Here is a 26,492-nt window from a genome sequence, read left to right as displayed (position 1 = left end):
TGTGAGGTGATACCTCATTGTTGTTGTTGTTGTTGTTTTTTATCCTCACCGGAGGACATTTTTCCATTTTCTGTTCAGGTAGAGTGGGAGGGAGAGAGAGGAACAGAGAGAGAGAGAGAAACATCGATGGGAAAGGAACACATCAAGTGGCTGCCACCTGCACAACCGACCAGGGCCGGGGACAAACTGCAACCGAGGTACGCGCCCTTAGCGGGAACCGAACCGGGTCTCTCAGGACCGCAGGTCGACGCTCTAACTGCTGAGCCAAACCGGCCAGGGCTACCTCATTGTTGTTTTAATTTGCATCTCTCTGATGATTAGTGATGTTCAGCATTTCTTCATATGTCTCTTAGTCATTTGCATGTCCTGTTTGGAGAGGTGTCTATTTCGTTCCTCTACCCATTTTTTAATTGGGTTCTTTGTTTTCCTTTTGTGGAGTTGTATGAGCACTCTCTATATATTGGAAATTAACCCCTTATCTGATATATCATTGGCAATTATGCTCTCCCGCACAGTGGGTAGCCTTTCCGTTTTGATGATTATATCTTTCACTGTGCAGAAGCTTTTGAGTTTGATGTAGTCCCATGTGTTCATTTTTTCCTTTGTTTCTGTTGCCTTAGCTGATGTATCAGTGAACATTCTGCTGCATATGATGTCCGAAACTTTGATGCCTACATTTTCTTCTAGAATTGTTATGGATTCATGGGTCACATTTAAGTCTTTTATCCATTTTAAGTTTATTTTTGTGTATGGTGTAAGTTGATGGTCTAGTTTCATTTTTTTGCATGTAGCTGTCCAATTTTCCCAATGCCATTTATTAAAGACACTGTCTTTACTCCACTGTATGCTCTTGCCACCTTTGTCAAATATTAATTGAGCATATTGCCTTGGGTCCATTTCTGGGTTCTCAGTTCTGATCCACTGGTTTATATGCCTGTTCTTGTGCCAGTACCAGGCTGTTTTGATTATGGTCGCTTTGTAGTATAACCTGATATCTGGTATTGTGATCCCACCTACTTTGTCCTTCGTTTTCAAAATTGCTGTGGCTATTCGGGGACTTTTTTGGTTCCATATGAACTTTTGAAGTATATGTTCTAGTTCTGTGAAATATGTCGTTGGTATTTTGATGGGGATTGCATTGAATCTATAGATTGCTTTGGGTAGTATGGACATTTTAATGATGTTAATTCTTCCAATTCATGAACAAGGTATGCGCTTCCACTTTTTTATATCTTCCTCTATTTCTTTTTTCAATGTCCTGTAGTTTTCTGCAAATAGGTCCTTTACTTCTTTGGTTAAGTTTATTCCTAGGTATCTTAATTTTTTTGCCGCGATGGTACATGGGACTGTTTTTTCAGTTTCTCTTTCTGTGAGTTCATCATTGGTGTACAAGAATGCTGTCGATTTCTTGATGTTAATTTTGTATCCTGCTACTTTGCCAAATTCATTTATTAAGTCTAGTAGATTTTTGATGGAGTCTTTAGGATTTTCTATGTATAATATCATGTCATCTGCAAATAATGACAGTTTCACTTCCTCCTTTCCAATTTGGATCCCTTTTATTTTTTCCTCGTGTCTGATTGCTGTGGCTAAGACTTCCAGTACTATGTTAAATAAGAGTGGCAAAAGTGGACATCTCTGTCTTGTTCCTGTTCTTAATGGAAATATTTTTAGTTTCTGCCCATTGAGTATGATGTTGGATGTAGGTCTTTCATATATGGCCTTTATTATGTTGAGATATGATCCCTCTATTCCCACATTGCTGAGCGTTTTTATCAGAAATGGATGCTGGATTTTGTCGAATGCTTTTTCAGCATCTATTGATATGATCATGAGGTTATTATTCTTCATTTTGTTTATGTGGTGTATCACATTTATAGATTTGCAAATATTGTACCAGCCTTGCATCCCTGGAATGAATCCCACTTGGTCATGGTGAATAATTTTTTTGATGTATTGCTGGATCCGATTTGCTAGTATTTTGTTCAGGATTTTGGCGTCTATGTTCATCAGGGATATTGGCCTGTAGTTTTCTTTCTTTGAAGTGTCTTTTTCTGGTTTTGGAATTAGAATTATGCTGGCCTCATAGAACGAGTTTGGAAGTCTTCCTTCTTCTTGAACTTTTTGAAATAGTTTGAGGAGAATGGGTGTTAGTTCTTTTTTGAATGTTTGGTAAAACTCCCCAGTGAAGCCATCTGGGCCTGGGCTTTTGTTTGCTGGGAGAGTCTTGATTACCTCTTCAATTTTCTTAGTTGTTAATGGTCTGTTCAAGTTTTCTATCTCTTCCTGGTCCAGTTTTGGGAGACTGTGTTTTTCTAGAAATTTGTCCATTTTGCTTAGAGTGTCGAATTTGTTGCCATATAGTTGTTCATAGTAGCTGTTAACGGTCTTTTGTATTTCTGTGGTGTCAGTTGTTACTTCTCCTCTTTCATTTCTGATTTTGTGTATTTGGGTTCTCTCTCTTTGTTTCTTGGCGAGTCTAGCTAAGAGTCTATCAATCTTGTTTATCTTTTAGAAAAACCAGCTCTTTGTTTCATTGATCCTTTGAATTGTTTTTTGGTCTCTATGTCATTTATTTCTTGTCTGATCTTTACTATTTCCTTCCTTCTACTTGCTCTGGGGTTTTCTTTTTGTTTGCTTTCTAATTCTTTAAGTTGTGAGGTTAGACAGTCAATTAGAAATTTTTCTTATTTCTTGAGGTAGGCCTGTAGTGCTATGAACTTCCCGCTCAAAACTGCTTTCGCTGCATCCCATAGATTTTGTGTTGTTGTGTGTTCATTTTCATTGGTTTCCAGGAATTTTTAATTTCTTCCTTGATCTCCTCAGTAACCCATTCATTGTTTAATAACATGCTATTTAGCCTCCATGTGTTCAAATGTCTTTGCATGTTCTTGTTGCAGTTGATTTCTAGTTTCATGCCATTGTGATCTGAGAAGATGCTTGATATGATTTCAATCTTCTTGAACTTGTAGAGATTTAGTTTGTGGTCTATCTTTGAGAATGTCCCATGTGCACTTGAGAAGAATGTGAATTCTGTAGTTTTGGGGTATAATTCTCTGTTGATATCTATTAAATCCATTTGGTCTAGTGCTTCATTTAGAGTCTCTGTTTCCTTGCTAATTTTTTGTCTAGAGGATCTATCCAGTGCTGTCAATGGGGTGTTGAAGTCCCCTGCTAAGATTGTATTGCTGTCAATTTCTCCTTGGAAGTCCTCCAGAAGATTTTTAATATATTTTGGTGCTCCTATATTTGGTGCATTATGTTTATCAAGGTTATATCTTCCTGTTGGATAGATCCTTTCAATATTATGTAGTGGCTTTCTTTTTCTCTAGTTATGGCCTTCATTTTGAAATCTATTATATCAGGTATTAGTATTGCTACCCCAGCTTTTTTTTGCTTTCCATTTGCTTGGAAAATTTTTTTCCATCCCTTCACTTTCAACCTATGTGAGTCTTTTGTTGTGAGGTGGGTCTCTTGTAAACAACATATAGATGAGTCATGTATTCTTATCCTATCAGCTACTCTGTGTCTTTTTATCGGAGCATTCAGTCCATTTACATTTATGGTGACTATTGATATGTACTTGTTTAGTGCCATTTTTGTTTAGCGTGGTTCTATTTTTCTTCCTATTTCTTCTACTAATTACAGTAGTCCTTTTAACATTTCTTGCAGTGCCAGTTTGGTGCTAATGTATTCTCTTAGCCTTTTTTTGTCTGGGAAGCTCTTTATTTGACCTTATATTTTGAATGATGGCCTTGCTGGGTAGAGTAGTCTTGGATTCAGATCCTTGTTTTTCATGATCTTGATTACTTCATGCCATTCCCTTCTGGCCTGTAGTGTTTCTTGTGAGAAGTCAGCTGAGAGCCTTATGGGGTTTCCTTTGTAGGTAACCTGTTGCTTATCTCTTGCTGCTTTTAGGATTCTCTCTTTGTCTTTAATTTCTGGCATTTTAATTACTATGTGTCTTGGTGTGGGCCTGTTTGGGTTCTTCTTACTTGGGGCTCTCTGTGCTTCTTGAACTGGAATGCCTTCTTCCTTCTCCAAATTAGGGAAGTTTTCTCTCACTATTTCTTTGAATATATTCTCTAATCCTTGCTTATTTTCTTCTTCTTCGGGGACTCCTATGATGCGAATATTATTACGTTTCCAGTTGTCCCACAGTTCTCTTCAGCTGTCTTCCTGTTTTTTAATTGTTTTTTCCTTTTGGTTTTCTGATTGGTTGATTTTTCACCCTGTCTTCTAATTCACTGATCCAGTCCTCAGCTTCCTCTACTCTGCTTTTTATTTTATTTTATTTTATTTTTAGTCCTCACCCGAGGACATTTTTTTTTTTGCATTTTTTGATACTTTGTTCAGATAGAGTGGGAGGGAGGGAGGGAGGGAGAGAGAGAGAGAGAGAGAGAGAGAGACATCGACATGAAAGGGACACATCAAGTAGTTGCCACCCACATGACCCAACCAGGGCCGGGGACAAACTGCAACTGAGGTACATGCCCTCAGCGAGAACTGAACCCGGGTCTCTCTGGACCGCAGGCCGACGCTCCAACTGCTGAACCAAACTGGCCAGGGCTGATTTTAGACCTTCCAATGTGTTTTTCATTTCCGATATGTCATTTTTTATCTATTCTTGGTGGTTTTTAATTTCCAATTGGTTTATTTTCAGCATCTCTATGTCCTTATTCATGCTGTTGAGCTTCCTCAAGATCATGGCTCTGAATTCTAGCTTTGTTAACTTGCCTAACTGCTCCACATTGATCTCATCTTCAGTGGAGGTTTCTTGCTCTTTCATTTGGCTTCTGTTTCTGTGTTTCACCATTTTGGCTATCACAGTGGGCTTTGGAGCCTGTCAAGTTTTCCCTGTGGGTGTTGGTGTTCTGCTGTTTGTGGCTCCCTCTCCTGGGTTTAGATTAGCGAGGGAAGACCCCCGTTAAACACCACTGTCAAGTCTTACTTTCCTGGTTAAAGTTGCTAGCCCAGGAAAGGTACTGTTATCCTCTAGCTTTTTGCCTGGAGGCTAGCAGTCGAGTTACTTGAAGAGTTTGGGGTTGTCAGTTGATTGAAAAACTCCCTCAGGTGCTCAGCATAAGGGGATTTCCTGAGGGTGGGGCAGATGCTGGTTGTTAATGAGCTTCAATTAGCATTTCAATGGCACACAGGGTGGGGTTGGATCTCCCAGGGAGGGGCTGCTGCCTCTCTCAGAGCCCTGGGAAGGAGCAATATGGCCACTGTCCTGTGTGGCAGCAACTCGGCAAAAGCTCTGAGCGCCCTCCAAACCCTGAGTGTCCCCACACAGTTCCCGTCCAGTCTCCCCTCCCTCTGCCGGAGCCCAAGGTGAGTGGCTGTGGCTGTTTCAGCCTCTGTCCCGGCTGCGGTGTGGGGCCGCCTGGGAGTGTAACCTGAGGGCGCTGCTCCCAGCTAAGGCCGCTGCGAGCTGCTGACCGTGGGCTCCCAGCCCCCGTCTCGCGCCTTCGCAATCCTACCAGGATTGAGTCAGTGTCCCTGATTCTATGGTCCTCACAAGCTGATTTTCTGTTGCTTTTTCCCGTCGATTTGTCTGTGTTATAGTTGTAATTCCAGTTTGGTCCTGGGAGACGGTCTGTGTAGCCTCCGCTCACTGCGCCGCCATTTTGAATCCTATTCTCCACATTTCCCAGCCCAGAAAACCGAGGCCCAGAGAGGTGGTCTGAACACAGAAGGCTATGCAGTTGGTGGGCACACAGGGCTGTGCAGACCAGTTGGAGAGGTCATGGTCAGGAGGCTCCCTGAGGCAGGCCATGGAGGACGGTTTTACAGAAATGAGCTGGCAGCAAGGTACCCAGAGTGCTGGCTTCAGTGACTCTAGAAACAAGGCTGTTGAGCCCGGGTCCCAGCGAAGACCCTATCTTCTGTTGGCTATGAGCAAGCCTGGGTCCCTCAGTATCCAGAAGAGAGAGTCATAGCTCCGCCATGTGGACAGGAAGAGAAATGCCAGAAGTCTTTCACATCACATTTGGCTCAGGAAAACCTTGGCCAAACATTCACCGACTGTACTCAGGCTTATAAATCTTCCTCCAAAACTTTGGAAAGCAAAAAGAGACTCTAATATTTTCCCTGGAACAATGGCACAAGTTTGGACCCAATGAAGGCAAACCAGGGTGTATAATTACCTAAACTCTGAGGACAATGTGTCCACAGCAAGCTGGGCACGTCCTCAGACATACCAGGATGCAGCAGTTTCAGACAGGTGACTCCCTCCCGTCTGCGGGGGGAGGCAGAGTCCAGCTCCACTGTGGACTAGTGGGTGATGTTAGACCCTCGCTGCAGGGATCACCCACCTGTTCTGCAGATCCAGAAAACCAGGGAAACGTCCTTGACGTTGGGGGTTTCAAAAGTTGTGTGGGGGTAGAGAGGTGGAGATTTGTAAAAGCATGAAACTGAGAGGAAGTTAAAAGATCTGAGTTCTAATTTTTGTGAGGAGGAGGTGATGTTGGAAAAATGTAATTATATGCTCTTGTCTTTACCTTCTTTTAATTTGTAAAATGGAAATAATAAGCCTTTATTTTATCTACTATGGAAATGTCCTGAACATCAAAGGGACCATGAAAACTCAAAGTTTTTTGCAAAATAAAAATATTGCTCACATGTAAGAGCACAGTGTGGACGTGTTCCTCGTCTGTACTGCCAGTCACACAAGGACACTGGAGACGACTCTGCTTCCCTCCCGGGGGACCGCGAGCTCAGGGAAGACAGTGGGTTGCATGCGAGCTTTGGTGAGTAAAAGGGAGAGGAGGAGCTGACGCAAGTGTCCTCACTGTGACCTGTGCCTCCCAAGAGAGAAGGAAGAGGGAGACAGCAGGAGCGCCTCGTTTGGGCATGCGATGGTTCTAGGATGTCCAACCCTGACCCAGTGAGACAGGCCAAACCTCTCTTAAACGGATTGGAATGCTCTTCAGTTGTTGTTTTTAGCCTCTCCTGATAAGCTTCAAGTTTCTCTGCAGACACTCCCCAAAGAGCTTCGCTCTGCACCTGTGCCAGGTGATGCCAGTTCGCAGGAGCCTAGAAGGCCAAGGAATCCACTCTGCACCTGTGTGAAGAACCCCGCCCTGTATAAGCTGGACCCCGGCAGCAGTTCGGGGAGCACATTCTTCATTAGCGCGTGCTCCTTTGATGCACCAAGATCCTCTCTCCTTGCCCTCTTCTTTAGAATCTGTTTCGCTTCCTCCCTTGATTTCTGTCTTGGGGGTGCAGAGACAAGAACCCCTTCGCTGGTGACACAGGCAGCCAACAAACACATATTCTAGAAATACCCTGTCTTAATCTGTTCAGTCTGTGGGAATAAAATACCACAGACCCGGCGGCACGTAAACAACAGAAATTAAATTCTTACAGTTCTGGAGGCTAGGAGTCCAAGCTCAGGGTGCCGGCACGGTTGAGTGAGAACCTCTCCCTGGTTCATAGCCAACATCTTCTCTCTGTGTCCTCACGTGGTAGAAGGGCCAGGGAGCTCACTGGAGTCTCTTTTATAAGAGCATTAATCTATCCGGGAGGGTACCATTCTTGTGACCTAATCACCTCTCGAAAGCCCCGCCTTCTAATACCATAACTTTGGGCATTAGAATTTCAACGTATGAATGTTAGGAAGACACAAACATTCAGATCATAGCACATAGGCTCCCTGCATTGCAGGAGGAGCCCTCTCCCTATTCCAAATCTTATAACAGCACTTCAGGGATCATAATGGGAAATTCTCTTGTCTACAACAGGACCAGATGGGCAATAAGCAGGGAAGTCAAACCACTCTGATGACCCAGAGAATGAAGGGTGAAATGGAAGCCAGTGGGGGGAAATAAATAGTCCCTGCATCCATTCTGGTTCTAAAACTAAAGGAATTAAAGTTTCTAGTAATAAATCTTAAAACCAATTTAAGTTTATGTTAAGATAATCATGTTAGGGTTTGTGATACAGAAGGTTGTACTTCAGAATAATCTCAGATGTATAACAAGAATTATTTTGGCTGAGACAATAGGTATAATGTGTGGCCATAGCTCAGTGCATTGCACCTGAACATCTGGAAAGATCATTTCGCAGATATCAGTTTGCTTGTTCTCTGAGTATGAATTGAACAGTTAATTTCTTTGATAAGAAGCGTGTTGACTTAGCATTTTGTGTGTTTGCATTGTAGACAACCCAACACAGATCACTCTTTCTCTTGCTATCTATCCACGGAATTTAGACGAACTGGCTGACAAGCAGAACTTGCAGTAGACAAGTAAATAAGTAGACAGTAGGCTCTGAAAGAAAGCAATCAAAGTGGTAGACTTCTCACCGTACTCGAGGAAGAACTTGGAATAATTTTGGCTTCAGTATTCAAGGATGGGTGACCCCCAAGGAGACATCTGGGTTACACTTATTTCTAAGTCCTTCTCTTCACAAACCCTTTGTTTGAGCTGAGATGATAAAGGGTATTTATATTTCTGCCACCAAGGCATCCATCTAGATCAAGACCACAAAGAATACTTTTAGGTAAATTGTTCCCATATTGTCTTAGCTGCATCATCTCACTGCCTGAGAGTGTGTGTGACGGTAACCCCTCAGTGAGACAGGCCATCACTGTTCAGAGGGGTCCACAGACAGTCAGGCGCTGATCATGTCTCTTCGGTGATTGTGAAGTTAGGGTCTTTGAATCTTGGCCCCATTTTCCTGCTATCTACCCCCAGGTTTATCTTCTTCAGGGAATGAGAGACGTGGCACTATCAGCTCATTCCGTGTTCCTGGGTGAACATAGAGACCAGACAATCAGTGGGGCGGACTAGAATTGTTATAACAAGGAATGTCTGACTTTTATTATTCACTACGTCTTCCTGCCGTAGTTCTTGTCTTTCCTCTACTTCAAGAGTCACTTACCTGCTGATGAAGGTAATGTCAAAGCCACTGGCAGAAGGGTGAGAAGCTTAGGGCTTCGTTCCAGATCTCTCTGATGTTTCTTACAATGAGCATGCTCTGGTCTGAACCACGAGTCAATGTCTTCAATGGCCCTCCTACCACAATTTGAATTGCATCTCTAAGAGCCAAGCTATGAATGGATTCTTTGCTGCTTCCTGAAAACCAAGCATTCAAGAGACAGAAATTGTTTTGCACTTATCTTCCCTGACCCAAATTTCCACAAATACGTTCTGATCCACACTGTAGTTATTATCATTTCCACTTCATAGTAAAAAAGTACTCAGACCTCTACTTCTTGGAAGATGTAGTAAACATACTTTCCCATATTCCTCCTGCTAAGCAACTAAAGACCCTGCAAATAATATATAAATCAAGCAACAGATGATTTTTAAATGTGGAGAGAAGAGAGACCATCTAAGGACCTCAGAATCCCAAAATAAATGACAAAGTGATGAATCTTCTCAGCTTTCCTTTTGCCTCACATATGCCAAACTTAGCTAAAGAAGCCAGAAACCTGGAAATATCAACAGGTATAAACAACAGGAACAAAAGTCCCAACAAAAGCATCACAGAAAACTGTAGCCTGGCAGCACAGAGAACGTTTATACAATAACCACTTTACTCCAGCCAAACACCACAGAAAACATCTATGGCCTCATCCCAGCCACGCAAGCAAAGGCTGAGTGAGAAGCCGAGACTTCCACCAACACAAATATTTAATGGGGTCCCAACATCAACCTCCCCAAACTGGAGTGGTGTCAGGGAAAGCTGAGTGGAGCTACGAGGTTCATCTTTGATGATAATGCGGTCTTCCTTCCACATACTGTCAGTGGAGACCGTGTGGACAGCCAGACTTCCACCCCACCTGTCAGTAACAAGATGGCCTTTTCCTTCTCTGCTGTGGTAGTCAGAGGAACCAATGAAGGGTCAATGACTTCCATCAGCACCCAGTGGGAACAAAGTCTACTGTTTTTCTGTAGAAGTCATAGAATGATCTGACAAAGACTTCAAAGAAGCCACCATAAAAATGTTTCAATAAGCAACCAATACACTTGAAACAAATTAGAAACTCTCAGAAAAGAAATAGACATTCTAAGCAAAGAAACAAGATATGAAGGACATCCAAGTGGAAAATTTAGAACCAAAAAATACAATTCTGAAATTTTATAAAGCATAATGAATGGTGTCAACCGCAGAAAAGACATGATAGAGGAAGGAATCAGTGAACTTGAAAATCAAACAATAGAAATCACCTAATCTGAAAAACAGAGAGAAAATAGACTGAAAAAATGAATAGAGTCTTGCAGACTTAGGGGACCATAACTAATGTTCAAACATTTATATCATTAGAATCCCAGGAGGAGGAGAGAGAGAACATGGTACAAAAGTACTCAAACAATGATGACTGAAAGCTTCCAAAAATACATAAATCTACAGATTAAAGAAGCTGAATATAATTCTAAAAAGGATAAATATAAAGAAATCCATACCAAGATACAACATACTCAAACCTCGGAACATTAAAGCAGAAAAGGAGAAATTACTCCTTACTTATGTACAGGAAAATAATTCAAATGACAGTGGAAATCTCATTAGAAATCATGGAGGCCGGAAAGAAGTGGCACAACATTATTTCAAGAGTGGGAAAAAAAAACACACAGTCAACCAGATTTCTATATTCAGCGAAATGTCCTTCAGGACTGAACAGGAAATCAAGACACTTTGAAATAAAGGAAAAGCAAGAAAGATTGTTGTCAGTAGACTAACCCTGAAAGAATGTCCAAAGAAAGTCCTTGAACCAAAGAAGGTGTTGAAAGGAAGGAACCTTGGAACACCAGCAAGGAAGAGAGAACACAGCAGATAAAAATATGGGTAAATACTATATGTTTTCCTTCTCCTCTTGAGTTTTATAAATTATGTTTGATGATAAACAACAATTGTATTATTGTCTGATGAGGCCTAAAAGTACATAGAGGAGATATTTCAGCTAATTATATTATAGATGGGTAAAAGTAAAGGGACATAAATAAGGTTTATTTGAACTGGTAAAGTGATGACACCAGTATATTGTAATGTGTGTGTGTGTATAATATATATATAATATATATACACATTGTAATGTATAAATGTATTAGATATTTATAATATATCTAGAATCTTGAACTACCAGAGGTGTTACAGAAAATATCAGAATAGTAAAAAAAAAAAAAAAAAAAAAGATGAGCAGAAAGCAATGAAGCGGTGTGACCGGGAATGATGCAGCCGCAAGTCAAGGAGCATCAACAGTCACCGGAAGCTGGAAGGGGTCAGCAATGACCCCCTGCAGCCCCCAGAAGGAATCAGCCCTGCTGACACTTCAGTTTAGCCCTACTAGACTCAGTTTGGACGTGTGGCTTCAGAATTGTAAGAGAATAAATACATTTCTGTTGTTTTAAACCTCCATATTGTGGCCATTTGTTACAGCAGCAAAACTAATATATATTTTTTCTAAACAACACATTCTAAAAAATCCATTGGGGTCAAAAAGGAAAATTAAAGAATACATTGAACTGAATGAAAATGAAGATACAACATACCAAAATGTGTATGGCACACAGCTAAAACAGCAATGAAAGGGAAGTTTATAACGCTAAATGCATACATTAGAAAAGAGGAAAAAGTTCAGTAATCTAAGCTTTCGCTTCGAGAATCTAGGAAAAGAAGAGCAATATAAAGCAAGTGCAGGTGAAAGGAAATAAACAACTAGGAGTAGAAATCAGTGAAATTGAAAACAGGAAAAACAATAGAGAGAATAATTAAGACAAAGGAAATACTGCAATCAACTCTACCCACATAGCCCTGGCCAGGTAGCTCAGCTGGTTAGAGAATCACCCCTGATAAGCCAGGGTTGCGGGTTCCATCTCCAACAGGACACATACAAGACACAACCAATGGACCCATTCTTTGAAAACCACAAACTACCAGAACTCATTCAATATGAAATAGGTAATTTGAATATCCTAACAACTATTAAGGTAATTAATTTTAAAAATTAAAAGACTCTCAAAAAAGTAATGTCTAGGCTCAGATAGTTTTACTATAGAATTTTACCAAACATTTAAAGAACTAACATCAATTCTGTACAACATCTTTCAGAAAATAGGAGAGGAGAAAACACTTCCCAATTTATCTTATGAAACTAATATTTCCCTAATACCCAAACCATGCAAAGTACAAAAAATGAAGACTACAGACAATCGTTGCTCATAAATATAGACACAAAATTTTTTAAACAAAATATTAGCAAATACAATTCAGTTACATATAAAAATAATTAAAAATAAAAAAATATAAAAATATGCCATGACTGAGTAAGGTTTATTTCAGAGATTCCAGGCTGGTTCTATGTTTGAAAATTAACCTTTGTAATCCACCATATTAATGGGCTAAAGAAGGAAACTCAAATTATCATATCAATTCATGCATTTAAAAAAAAAGCATTTGACAAAATTCAGCACCTATTTGTGATTTAAAAACTAACAGAAAATAGGAATAAGGAGGGGATTTCTTAACTTGATGAAAAGCATCTACCAAAAAATAAAGCTAACATCACTCTTCATTGTGAAAGACCGAAAGCTTTTCCCTACAACTGGATACATGACAAACACGTTCACTTGTGTCTTATTCAGCAATACACTCTAGTTCTAGCCAGTGCATTAAAGCAAGATAAAGAATATAGATCAGAAAGGAAGAAATAGTCCCTATTTGCAGATGACATGATTGTCTACATTAAAATGTTCAGAGAGTCAACAAAAAGCTCTTGAAAAGGGCATAGAATATAAGATTAACATATAAAATTCAATTATATTCCTAATACTGGAAATCAACATGTTAACATTGAAATTAAAATACATTTATAATCCCTCAGAAAAAAAAAAAATGAAATACTTAGATATAAGTCTAACAGAACCTACAGAAAAATCACATAATTCTAATGAAAGAAACAGAGAAGGTCTAAATAAATGGAGAGACACCAGATTTATGGATTGGGAGACGTGGTAAAGATGTCAGCTCTCCTTAAATTGGTATAAAGGTTCAAGGTCTTTCTTATCAAAATCCCAGCAAGATTTTTGTAGATATAGACAATATTCTAAAATTTGCATGAAAAGACAAAGGAGTTATCATACCTAAACCAATCTTGAATTGGAAAATAAGGGAAAAAGTGGGAGGAATCAATCTACCCTATTTCAAGATGTATCCGATCAAAGAAGGATAAGATGGAAGAATGGAGACACATGGATTAGTGGACCAGACAGAGAATGCAGAAACTGGCCTGCACAACTATCCCAAACTGATTTGGATGAGGGAGAAAAAGCCATTCAGTAAAATAAAGGCAGTCTTTCAACAGATGGTGTTGGTCAACTGCACATCCAGGGGGAAAATGAACTGCACACAGCATCCCTAGGCAGGGCAGGGGTTGGGGGGGTGCTATTCTACAATATCACAATAGTATTAATTTCTATAAATCCCCATTTTAAAAAGCAATATATCTTTATAATGAAATAAAGAAAAATACTGTGCTTGTGAATAAGGAACCTTAATATAGTAGAGATGTGAGATCTTTCCAAATCTAAAAATTCCATTGCAAATCCAACCACAGTATAATTTTTCATGAAACTCAATTCAAGTTTGTTCAAAAGAATAAAGTCCAGAAATAGCCTGAGATAGACTAAAAAAGAAAATCAGCCCTGGCCAGTTTGGCTTAGCAGTTAGAGCATTGGCACTCAGACTGAATGGTCATGGGTCCAATTCCCGGTCAAGGGTGCATACCTGGGTTGCAGGTTCGATCCCCTGCCCCAGTCGGTGTCATCAATTCAGCAACCAATTGATGTGTCTCTCTCACATCCACAATTCATTCTCTCTTTCCCTCCCTCCTTTTCACCTTATCTAAAAAATAAATGGAAAAATATCCTCGGTGAGGATTAACAAATAATTAATTAATTATGAAAAACTAAAACAGAGAAGGGGTATATGGCAGATAGTCAAATATACTGTAAAGTTATGATAACCAACCAGGATGGTGTCATGGTAAAAGTAGACAAATCAGCAGATAAAATAGAGTCCAGAACAATGTGTGTAAGAAAATTTAGTTGATTGTAAAGGTGTCATTTCAGAGAGAGAGAGAAAAACATATTATCTCACAACTTACTGTCCAGATAAAAAAATAATAAAAGGCTTAATGTCTAGCTGATATAAAAATATCTATATTTAATTCTATAATTTAATTCTATAATTAATATGAAAAAAAAATACAATCAACTAAACATATTAGCAAGTGATATATACAAACAATTTATGGAAGAAAAACAATAAAAATAAAAAGAATCCCAACCTCACTAGTAATTAAATAAATGTAAGTCAAAACAATGCTCACTTATCAGGTTGACAAATATTTAAAATATTTAAATACTTAAATATGAATATCCAGGGTTGGGAAGGGAATGGAGAAAATGGTTAGTCATATATGCTTGGTGGGCTTGTGGATTGATAGTGTTTTTTTGAAGGATACTGGGTTATATATATTCAAAAAATTTAAATGTAACTATCCTTTGACACAACAATTCTACTTGCAGGATGTAGGATGCACTCATACATTTTCACAAAATTATATGCATGAGGAGAATCATTAAGTTTTGTTTGTAATAGAAAAAACAAATTTAAAAATTAAAAGAAAAAGAAAGAAGGAAGTGAGAAAGGAAGGAAAATGTAAAATATAATGTAATCAATTTGCTTAAAATGCAAAATCACATGCAGTACTGAGATAGCTGATTGAACTTTGTTTCAATTTCCACATTTCTTTTGTTTCCTTTATGAAAGTTACATTGAGAAAAAAAGAACTTGCTTGAGTGTTCTTATGATAGTATTGGTGAGTGAAACAGTAATCTCAGCAAAATTCTCTCGTTATCTCAAAACATAATTTTAGGTTGTTTTGGCCTAATTGCCATTTACTACCAGAGACAATGTTTATTAGTTTAGTTCTATTTAAAAAGTAGTCATTTGTGGTATAAGACATGGTATGGTCTACTGAAGTATCATTTGGTTCCAGCATATTATAAAATGAAAACTCCAGACTAAAGTAGAATATTTACTATGAAAAAGGTTAATATTCAACAGTTCCTGAGAAGTTATACATCTATATAGGTATAAATTAAAAGTGCAAAAGTGATATAATAAATTATATGAACTTTTCTACTAACAATTGGCTAATATTATTTATTTTATTAATCCTCACCTGAGGATATTTTTCCATTGATTTTTAGATAGAGTAGAAGGGTGGGAAGGGGAGAGAGAGGGAGAGAGAAACATTGATATGAGAGAAACACATCAATTGGTTGCCTCCTTAACAACCCTGACCAGGCCAGGGAAGATTAAACCTGCAACCCAGGTACATGTCCTTGACCAGAAATTGAACCTGACACTCTTTGGTCTGAGAGCCAATGCTTTAACTGCTGAGACAAACCGGCCAAGGCACAATGCTAATTTTAAGGCATATTGAAATTTATAAACATATTAATCTTTATGCTTGTTGAGAAAAACTGAGATTCTACATTGTATTATAAAGTTAACATACTATTGTAACAGAGTAAAAACTTTATACTGCTCTGATTAACCATGACATGGAATGAGAATAAAATGCACTAATGAACTGATAAAAGGAACTCACACACTGACAGTTTCCTTATAAGCATGTTGCAGGCCTCAGCAGTTCCATTTCCTGCTTGCACAAGAAATGGCCTTGACCATGACTTCGGTTGACACAGATCATGAAACTGCAGGAATTTGGCTAGCACTGACCAGTTCCAGTATGTGATATTAGAGATCCATACCGGGACCAGCAAGGACCCTGCCAGCATGTCCACAGCCCCTCTGCCTGATCTCCTTGTGCTGCCCCACCCCCACCCCCACTATAAAACCCCTGCCTGCACCGAGGTGCTAGGAGGGCTTTGGACACGAGTTCCCTGTCTTCTTGAGATGCCAGCACTCAAATAAACCTTTCCTTTCTCACCAGCATCTGTCTCAGGAGTTTCGTTTTCATGGTGGCAGGCAGTCCCAACCTTGGTTCAGGTTACACTATGCTCTCTTTATTTATAAACTATTTTTACTGAAAGGAAACTCCTTAGCTATGTTAATAACTCTATAATGATCTACACAGTGTTTTGGCACTTAAGTTAAAGCACATCAGAGATCAGCAAGGTGATAATCAGCAGGTTAGTCATTACAAGGTTAGGGAATTAGACCAAACCTCTCTGGCAAACATAGATCACAATTTGGAGTGAACGTCACAGTTTTCTACAACAAATAATCTAACTAATCCCACTTTCTATGATACACATCCATGGTCTCAAGTGGAACAGTGAACAAAAAACGCAAACCTTTCAATATTTTAAAAGGGTTTTTGGCTTATCTAAAGAGACTGATAAACACATTTTAATATTTTTTCTTTATTGATTTACAGGGAGGAAGGGAGAGGGAGAGAGAGAGAGAAATATCGATGAGAGAGAATATTGATTGGCCACCTCCTGCCCGTCCCCCACTGGAGATCGGGCCCACAACCTGGGCATGGTCCCTGACCGGAATCGAACAGGCGACCTCTTGGTGCATGGGTCAACACTCAACCACTGAGCCACACTGGCTGGGCGATAAACACATTTTTAATGACAGCATACAAAATCAGCATAGATTCAACTTAAAATTTATCTTAAAGGATCTGTAAATATTTGTTAACCTTCTTTTGTCTTTCTAAGCAAAAGCTCATTGTTAATTAAGTACATAACAATTTCAAAAGCAACAGCTTCTGCTATGGTCCCTGCTATTGAATTTTGAGGCATAAAGTCTAAATTATCATCAAGCCTGAATTCAAGATATCTAAAACTTATGCTTTTCTTATTCCACTCAATGACCCAGAGAAGTATATTTGGACTTGAACATTCCATTAGACAGTGTTTCCATTATTTAGCTAAACATCAGGTAAAATTTTCTAATAATAATGAGGTGAGAGGAGACTTGGAAGTGATGGCTACGTTATGGCATAGATAGTAATGATGGGCATGGCTGTACACTTTTAACCAAACTCATCAAGTTGGATACATTAAATGTGTACAGCTTTTTATATGTCAATCATGCCTCAATAGAGTGGTTTTTAAAAAGAGCTGTTAAAAAGGAAGTAGATTGCTTGCCAAGCAACAGGGTTTTTGCTTCAGTGAAAGTGACAAATTGCCTTCCTGGAAGTTTGGGGAGAGGATGTCTAATATCTCATCCAATTATAAGATTCAGAAAGTGCCAGCCCATCGGTGCCATAGACACCAAGTGACTGTGGCCTTGCTTTCAGGTGCTGGTGACTCAGGAATCCTTCCACTGTTTCTCCTCGCCCCCTACACACCTTTTGTAATTGGGTACCACTGAACCTACATTCAGAGTCAATTATAGCTGTGTGTATCTTAGCCATTTAATTCATAGAAATGTGCATAAGGCAACTGTGATGTTGCTCAAGGCACGAACCTGGGGCTTTGATTCCTTAACCCCCCTCCCCATTCCATCTCACTTCAAGTAGGAGTTGGCTCCTTGTTACGATGGTGAGGGGCACCCTATGAACAGAAATAATTTCTAATTCAGTGAAGCTTGGATTTTTATCAGGCAGGCCTTATCTGCTCCTTCTTGTGTCCACACTCCTGCTTCTGAATTCCTGTGTGGTACAGGCACGAGACTGGGGGACCTATTAGTGAGGGAGGACGTGTCCTCTAGTCATCAACTGCCCGGTTTCCTTCTGAAACGAACTGACGCCTTCCAGGAGAGGCTGCCTGAAGTCCATCTCCTCTTCACTTCAGTCTGAAGAATCAATTAAAGAGGATCAGCGAGCTGGGGGTCCACTGCCAGGGTGAAGGGAGAAGTGCTCTTTGCTTTGTTCCCGTGTCTCCCCAGGCGGCCCCAGCTGGAGGGCGGTTTGGACAGACACCAGCTGGGCAGTTTACTGGGTGGCTTGGGCCTCTTTATCAGCAACTGCAAAGCAGTAGAGGAAAAGGTATTTCCAAGAACTGCAAGCCAAGACGAATGGTCAAAGGTAAGTAACCAGGAAAGATGAGCTAGAGGAAGTTGCTTCATATATGAGCTGCTGCCTTTCCTCGAAGTGGTTCCCAGAGGCAGCGGCCGCTAACACTGAGCCCACGCCCTCAAGCCCGGTGCATCAGGGAGAGTCCCTTTCGGGGAAATACCTCCAAGTCACCCGCACACCTCCTGTCACCCACTCATCAGAGTAAACCTCTTCTCGGACCTATTTTTCGTTTTTTAAGGCTGGTCTTCCCGGAGGGAGCCCAGCCTCATTCCAGTCAGCTGTTATCCCGGTTTGCAGATGACGAACATGTCTAGGTCCCTGTCCAGTTCTAGCAAGCTAGGGATTTAGAGTCTTTTCTGTGCCCTTTCAGGAACTTACTGTGTCTGCCCTTTCAGAAACTTACTATGTCCGGAAGAATTTTGCACCAGATTTCTTCCTTTTGCTTCTCCAGACGTGCTCTCCACACTGCGTGGTGCCCCGGGAGACGCCAGAATGAAGCGCACAGTGGTTCTGCCCTGTGGATTCCGGGTGGGCTCAGCCAGTGGGGTTCCCCGAGGAGAGCGAAGGGAAGAGAGCGGCTTCCCTTCAGACCAAGGTATTGGTGCCGGGGGTCCCTGCCATCATCCCTCCGCTCTCGGTGCCCGTTCTACTCACCTGTCCTTCTGGGTGCCCGGACCTCAGTGTCCTGGGAGGGGTAAGAGCTTCCCTGTTGCAGATGCAAGAGTAAACCTCACTTCCTGGCTCCACTTTTATAAATGGACTACTTGATTAAACCCTGCTTAAATATCCTAACTTCAAAATATCCTAATTATCTGTTTGCTGGAACCCTGAAATAAGTATCAATCTTACATAAACCAGACAGCTATTTAAGAGAGTATGTCGTATTAACATGTTGGTAAGAACTAGATCTCAGAGATGGAGAAATCATGAAGAACCCTTCTGCAAGATCTCGGCCAACACCAGGGGCCACCATGGCATGCCGTTCGCAATCCAGAGGCAGCTCCTGTGTCCCTAGAGCCCTGCACCTAGGACTCTAGCACAATGTCACAGTATTAAAGAGTCTTTCTTCCGGCTCTGTTATTGTCTTTCCCTGACATTTTATTTAGGAATGAAACTGTCCTACATAGATGCAGGATAGCATTAGACATCACAGCTGCGTGGAACGTGGTGAACCAGGTATTTTCTTCCCTGGGCAGAAGGTGCCTGAAAGCTTCAGGGGTTTGTATCTACCTGGGACGAGGGCACCAGATGTGATGGCAGAATGGGAGGCAGAGGAAGGGCAAGTGTAGACCTCGAAAGCAAACATGGCATCCAGAGTCTGCGCTGCCTCCCCTCAATGTGCTCCTACTGTGCTTAGAACTCAACCTTTGTTTTTCAAAAAAAACAAAAACAAGCTAAGAACCAAAATGAAAACAACCTAAAGTCCCAACCATTATGGTCCAGCAACACAATGAAATGTGCAGGATAATTGTGAAACTGTTTATGATATAAAGTTGAATAAAGCAGAACATTTTTTTTTTTATCCTCACCCGAGGATATTTTTCCATTTTTTGTACAGATAGAGTGGGAGGGAGAGAGAGGGAGAGAGAGACAGAAACATCGACGTGAAGGGACACATCGAGTGGCTGCCACCCGCACGACCAACCAGGGCCGGGGACAAACTGCAACCGAGGTACGTGCCCTCAGCGGGAACTGAACCCGGGTCTCTCTGGACCACAGGCCAATGCTCTAACCACTGAGCAAAACCAGCCAGGGCAAAGCAGAACATTAAGTAGTGTATATACAGATACATATGCCATACTTACACCTCTGAAAAAAATATATATGGAAGGATACAACAAAAAATAGTGTGTTAGAGAGATAGAATTATAGGTAGTATTATTATTTTTGTTTTTTATGTCTTTGTGGGAAGAGATAATCCTCCTTGGGCCTCTTGACACCTTGTACATCTTGCTCAGAATGCTAGGGCTGCAACATCTTGTCGGCTCCTTTAGCTGGACTGTTTATCAAGATTGTTTGTGCAGCTGGTACCCTTGAGAAAGGAGGCTCTTCAAAAAGCAGCCTTGCTTACTGCTTGCTACAGAAGCAGCAAATTCCCTAAACCCTGTGTTCTTCAATTGTGATGCAAAACCACCGCGTGCATAACATCCCTCTGAGCCCACTGCATCACCTGCATCACCTGCGTGGGAACTGGGGCAAGGGAAACTGACACAGGAAGGCTGATGGATGTTCTGCTTGCTGTGCTCTGAGTAATCAAGCCCTTTGTCTCTAACCCAGATGTCTTATCATTTCTGCCAACATCTATGAAACAGTAACAGGCTGACCTCCTAGCTTATAAGGAGGATAAAATGCAGTCCCAGACCAACAGTATTTAACATTGTTGCAAAACCAATTTGTAATTATTTAATAGTTCTCTTTCCCACCAGACTACAGATTTTAGGGTATAAGAATTATGTCTGTCCCAGTGCTGAAGGGAGAGCCTGGCACAAGGCAAGTTTCATCAAACATCTGTTGGTTGATGATTTGAAGGAGCAGAGAGGTGTATAAAGTTCTGAGGATGAATTCAAACCCAAATATGCAGTTTGAAAGTCAAACTGACACTTTTCATATCTTTCTATTGTTCAATAAAAATCAAAAGCACTGCCCTGGCCAGTTTGGCTCAGCGGTTAAAGCATCGGCCTGCAGTCCGGAGAGACCCGGGTTCGGTTCCCGCTAAGGGCATGTACCTCGGTTGCAGTTTGTCCCCGGCCCTGGTTGGTCGTGCGGGTGGCAGCCACTCGGTGTGTCCCTTTCACATTGATGTTTCTCTCTCTCTCTCTCTCCCTCCCACTCTATCTGTACAAAAAATGGAAAAATGTCCTCGGGTGAGGATATAAAAAAAAAAAAAAAAAAAAAATCAAAAGCACTGTCATTTATTGAGTACCTACAGGCCGGGCCCTATTCTGCATGATTTTTCCAAAGTTATCACATTGAAATGCTCATACCCTCCATTTTCCAGGTCACAGAGCCTTTCATACACAGAGTTGATTCTATGCACAACTCTGGGTATAACCCCAAAGTAAAGGCAACGATGATAGCAAGCCATGGCTGCCATTTATTGAAGAGTTGCTGTGGACCACACACGGTTCTAGGCTCTTTCTGTGCACTAACTTATTTAACCATCACACCTGTTCTGTGAGTACGTAACTTTGTCATCCCCATTTTACAGTGGAGGAAACTGAAGAACAAAGAGGTAACTGACTTGTCCATAGTTAACCAGCTGCTGAGCAGCAGTGCTGGAATGAAAACGAGCATTTAGGCTGCAGGCCAGAGCTCACCGCCACTAGCTGTACCGATTCAAAGGAGAGAGTGCGTCCCTATGTTGAGGTCAGCGGCTAGCAAGGGGCATAGGTAGGAGTCATACCCAGTTTACCTACGGACATGCTTGGATCTGCAACCAAATCCTAGACCCAGTCATCAGAACCAACCCCCAAATAGCTTTCTTGACTTGCTCCTGTGGTCTGAGGGCCCTTACAGCGCTGCCACCTTAGGTTCTGAGGGCTCTTCCCAAGCCCACCTGACGAACGGCCACTGATCAAGTTTTGCAGCACGAAAGAGGGCCAAGTTGTCACATTGGTGCCCCTGATTCTGAGGGCATGACTCGGGGATGGGGCTCTGAGCCCTTGTAACTGATTCTGAGTCAGTCCGCCCTCCTCGGAACACTCATCGGTGACAGGACTGGACCCGGTGGCTCTGGGTGCCCACTGTTCTCACACGTCATCTGCTGCGTCACTTCCACACAGCACGCGCTGTTTACTCCCTTTGGAGGACCTGAGCTTTGGAGGGCCCACTCGGTGAGTGCTCCCCGCCCCCCGTTTCTTCCTGTTGCCCTCCTCTGCCCTTGGCCCCTCCTGGGCCTTCTCAGTAAGCCCTACCCCACCCTAGGTTTCCTTCCCACAGGGACCTGCGTCTATCTGACTAAGGATGCTTGTATTTTACCGTGTAAGCTAGAGTTTTGGCTATCTAGTTAGTCATTCACTTCTTCCAAAAACCCTAATGCCTTAACTCTCTTCAACTATCTCAGTTGCAAAAGGCAAATATCCCCCATTGTATTCATTCTTACTGATCAGAAGCAAGTCCACTGGGCTACAGGACGTTAACCTTGAAGTGCTGGTCCTTTATGTGTATGTGGTAGGCAGGAGACTGGATGAATCAGCCAGCACTTAGTTTATCTGTTAAGTCAACAAACATTTATTTATTAAACACTTACTGTGTGCCAGGCACTGTGGCTAGCTGCGAAGAAGACAGAAAAGAACAAGAAACATATACTCAAATAGTTCATGGTCTAGAGGGAAAGACAGACATGCACAAATTATTATATATCGTAAGCTGCAATGCATCTACATACACAACCAAGTAATAAAGCACTTGGGAGATCCAGGAAGGCCTCACAAAGGAGGTGACATTTCAGCTGAAAGCATCATCTGAATTTCAGCCCACAGACCACATTTGGAGACTCCTTCTCCCCGTAGCTGAGGCAAAAATAGGTCAGCTAATGTGGGTAAAACCATATATTTTCTCCATCACTTTCGAGTGGCAAAGGGGTTTTCTAGAGAGAGCCAGATGAACGTGGGAGAGGAGTGAACTTTGATGTGTTTGGCTAACTCCTCCTCACTTACAAAACATTTTTGTTTTAATCAGGGTTTTCCTCAATCCCAAATTATGATGTATATATTTTCAATGATCCTATGACTCTGAATGTTTCTTTGCAAACAATTTATTTACTTCCCTTACTTGCTGTAGAAATGACACCTGAGCCTGCTAATAGTACCTGCGTGCAGGTATCAAATGCAGATTTTTCATGAAGTTTAATATGAGGGCCCTTGTGGGTGGGCTCCCTTCCTCATTTGAATGCTGATTCTCACATCAGTTTAGCCTTATCTCGGCAGGTGTTTTCTTAAAGGACAAAAACAAGACTTTAAGGCCTGTCTCTGAATTCTTGGTATTCCTGAACACAGTATTTCTTTTCCACTTTTTTAAAAAACAGCAGAAATGTATATGTTTATGCCAAAAGACGAGAAATTGTTTAGACACAACTGCCTGCCTTGTGGGCTTTAAGCTTCAGCATCAGACAGGATGGCGACAGCCTTACAGAGACTGCAGTCACCCCCTGAACCATGGTGTCAGATCCCACGCACACGTGTGGATATGCCCTGGAGGCTCTGCTTCTACCACTCCGGGCCCTAAGACACAGGGCTACAGTCTTGTTACCACAGGAGAAAAAACTTAAATACACTTCAAAAGTATAATTATTCACACTCAATGATGCCATTTCAATTGTCTTTGTTACTTTTTCTCAAGCCAGAAACAGTAGATTGAAGTTATGAACTGATTCAGGAATAACTAGTGACCTCAGCATTCGTATTCCGCACCCCACGTAAAGGAGGCGAGCGTGTGAATCGTGACGTGTAACAGTTAACTTAACTAGCACATTCTTACAGATTGCGATGACTGCGTTTTCCCGCTAGGGGGCGTCCACGAGACACCTTGAGAGCAGAGACCTTGTCTGTTTTCTTCACTGTTTTATTCCAAACCCCGGGTTAATGCCTGGCACAGGGAGGCGCTCAAGAAATTCTTGTTGAAGGAATGGCGACTCCCCTTAGGTTTGTGTTTACCTCTGGAATTTCCGTGAACAAAGTTCCTGTCTATTTGGAGAATTTCTCACCCATCAAAACTAATCACAGGTATTGCCTCCTTTCAGAAAGTTTTCTTGGTAATCAATGCCTCTATTATTTTATGACTAAATGTTTCTCCATCTACTTTACCAGAACTATGAAATCTAAGGGCAGATACTTCATCTGGGTCATAGCACTGGACAAGGTAGAGTTGATGAATTTTATTTATTTACTTAAAAAAAATTTTTTATTGGTCTTAGAGAGAAAGGAAGGGACAGGGAGAGATAGAAACATCAATGAGAGAGAACATCGACTGGCCACCTCCTGCATGCCCCCCACTGGGGATCAGGCCCACCACCTGGGCATGTGCCCTGACTGGGAATCGAACCAGTGATCTCTTGGTGCATGGGTTGATGCTCAACCACTGAGCCACACTGGCCGGGTCTATTTACATATTTTTTAATTGATTTTAGAGAGAGAGGAAGGGAAAGGGAGGGAGAAAGAGAGAAACATCGATATGAGAGAGAAACATTGAGCCTCCCACACACACCCTGACCAGGGATGGAACCTGAAACCCTTTCGTGCACAGAATGGTGCTCTAATCAACTGAGCCACACTGGCCAAGGCTTGATGAATTTTTTGATTGAACATTACTACTTCCAGAGTTTATCAAAGCTCATAAAACTAAATAGCTTAAAAAATAAATAAATAAAGGCTGGTTGTACACACAGTATGTTAGGCAGAGTGGTTAAGTCTCTCAGAGAAATTTGCAGCTTCTAATATTTGTTACTAGGGTCACAGCCAACAGGAATGCTAAGTTCATTTCCCTCTTAGTATTTGACATCAGCCTGGGCAAGACTGGGTAGAATTCTTCTTTTAATGTTCAATGCTTAGGAGTCACAGACTCAAATGCCTTTAGGGGTCAGCTAGGTCAAGAGGCTGAAGGCAAAGGTTTAGTGGTAACTGTGGCAAATGCAGGCACCACCTCAAGACTACAGACTGGGGTGCACAAAGGCAAAGGCGAGTGCCGAGAGCTTGGTGGGTACCCAGCATGGTGGGCTCGGCCTCAGACACTGTCGCCGTGGGCTCCCAGAGGGCTGCTACTCAGAGCCGTAATGACTGCCTTCACAAACGGCCCGACGAGGGCACGGGTTTCAGATGTACTTGTCCTGGCATCATTCCCGTGTGCCCTCAGCACGGTGTCCTAAGGCAGAAAGATGACCTACAAATCAATAGCTTTTCCCCTCCATGACTGAGTCATGTGCACTGAAGGTCAAGGGATATCTTAGGGGACTGGAGTTAGTCTTGTAAGAGTGACTGTCTTTGGGTGTCTTGAGTGGAAATCTTCCTGAAATAACAGATGTAATTTAATTTGATTTTGAAGAAAGCCTGCTGTAATAAAAACACATACTGAATTCTTTGTTATATAAAGAAACTATGGAACTTGTTTATTTTTTTCCGTATTTTGTTCAGCTAGAGTGGGAGGGAGGGAGAGAGAGAGAGAGAGAGACATCACCGTGAAAGGGACATATCAAGTGGTTGCCAACCGTACGACCCAACCAGGGACGGGGACAAACTGCAACCGAGGTACATGCCCTTAGTGGGAACCGAACCTGGGTCTCTCTGGACCACAGGCCAACACTCTGACCTCTGAGCAAAACCGGCCAGGCCTATGGAACTTATTTAGATGAACATTTATCACGTATAAGCACCTTTTAATTTGCAACAAGTTATTAGGCCTTGCCATGGAGACACAGAATTGATCTTTTATTTTTAAGAACAAAGTTTTAATGACTTGGTTCCACCCATTGTTTAAAATAATGAAAGCCCTGTCCTGGCTGGGTGGCTCAGTTGGTTGGAGCATCAGCCTGATAAGCCAAGGTTGCAGGTTTGATCTCTGGTCAGGGTACATACGAGGAGCATCCAATGAATGCAGAAATAAGTGGAACAACAGTATTTCTCTCTCTAAATCAATAAATTAAGAAAAAAATTTAAAATTAAGTAATGAAGTCCCTGTAGGTTAAGAGAAGGCTCTTGAAAATGTCCACTCCTCCCCCCCAGACTCCCCCATTCAGATAGTTGATAGGAAGATTCCCGTCTTCAGTGCCCACTCCCTTTCCTTCTTGTCCCGTTCCCTCTTCCCTCCCGGCCACTCCTGTTACTATCCAGGAAGTTAAGCAACTTTATAAGCTGACTTTGAACACATCTTTTGTAGCTTTTTTTTTGGACTTGTCTTGTTCTCCTTAACATCACATTCAAAACTCTACTCTCTACACGACACATGCCAATCTGTGATCCTGCCCACAACCTTGACTAAGTGTCTCCCAGGCTTCACAGTGGTCAAGTCTCAGCGCGCACCCCCCCCCCCCCCCCTCTCTGCCTCCCACACTCTGCACGGGGGCCTGGGCTTCAGCTTCAGTGTTGTCGGCCAACCCCGTGCTCCTCAGGTTATTCTGCATAGCAGTCCATTCGTTGTATCTTTATATCCTCTGCTGATCTAATTTTTACATTTTTCTTGTGAATGACCATTTTCTGAAATAGTTTAACTTGGTATAGGAACACAATGCAAAAGCAACAACATCACACACAAAAAAGCTCATTGCTTATTGAAATGAAGGAAAAATTAAAAGTCTAAAATTAATTGCTAAAATATCACTTTATTGTTTAAAAAAAATCCTGAGTCATTTGGAATCCCAAACACACATTTTAACTTATTTGAACCAGATTTAAAAATAAATCACAATATGCTTTACTTTAGTGTAAAAATCAATTTATTATACAACAATCATACAGAATGCTTTTTATCTATCAAAAAAAAAAAAAAAAAA

At 41.5% G+C, this 26,492-nt stretch overlaps 1 pseudogene; it reads right to left on the bottom strand.

The window, feature by feature from the left end:
* LOC118626260 overlaps positions 1-23,168 on the bottom strand; it is a 45,643-nt pseudogene extending 22,475 nt beyond the window's left edge.
* Positions 23,169-26,492: the final 3,324 nt, after the last annotated feature.

This window comes from Molossus molossus, unplaced genomic scaffold (assembly GCF_014108415.1).
Source record: "Molossus molossus isolate mMolMol1 unplaced genomic scaffold, mMolMol1.p scaffold_m16_p_12, whole genome shotgun sequence".
Classification (NCBI taxonomy): domain Eukaryota; kingdom Metazoa; phylum Chordata; class Mammalia; order Chiroptera; family Molossidae; genus Molossus; species Molossus molossus.
Note: the sequence above shows the minus strand (reverse complement) of the source record. Positions and strands in the feature narration are given on the sequence as shown.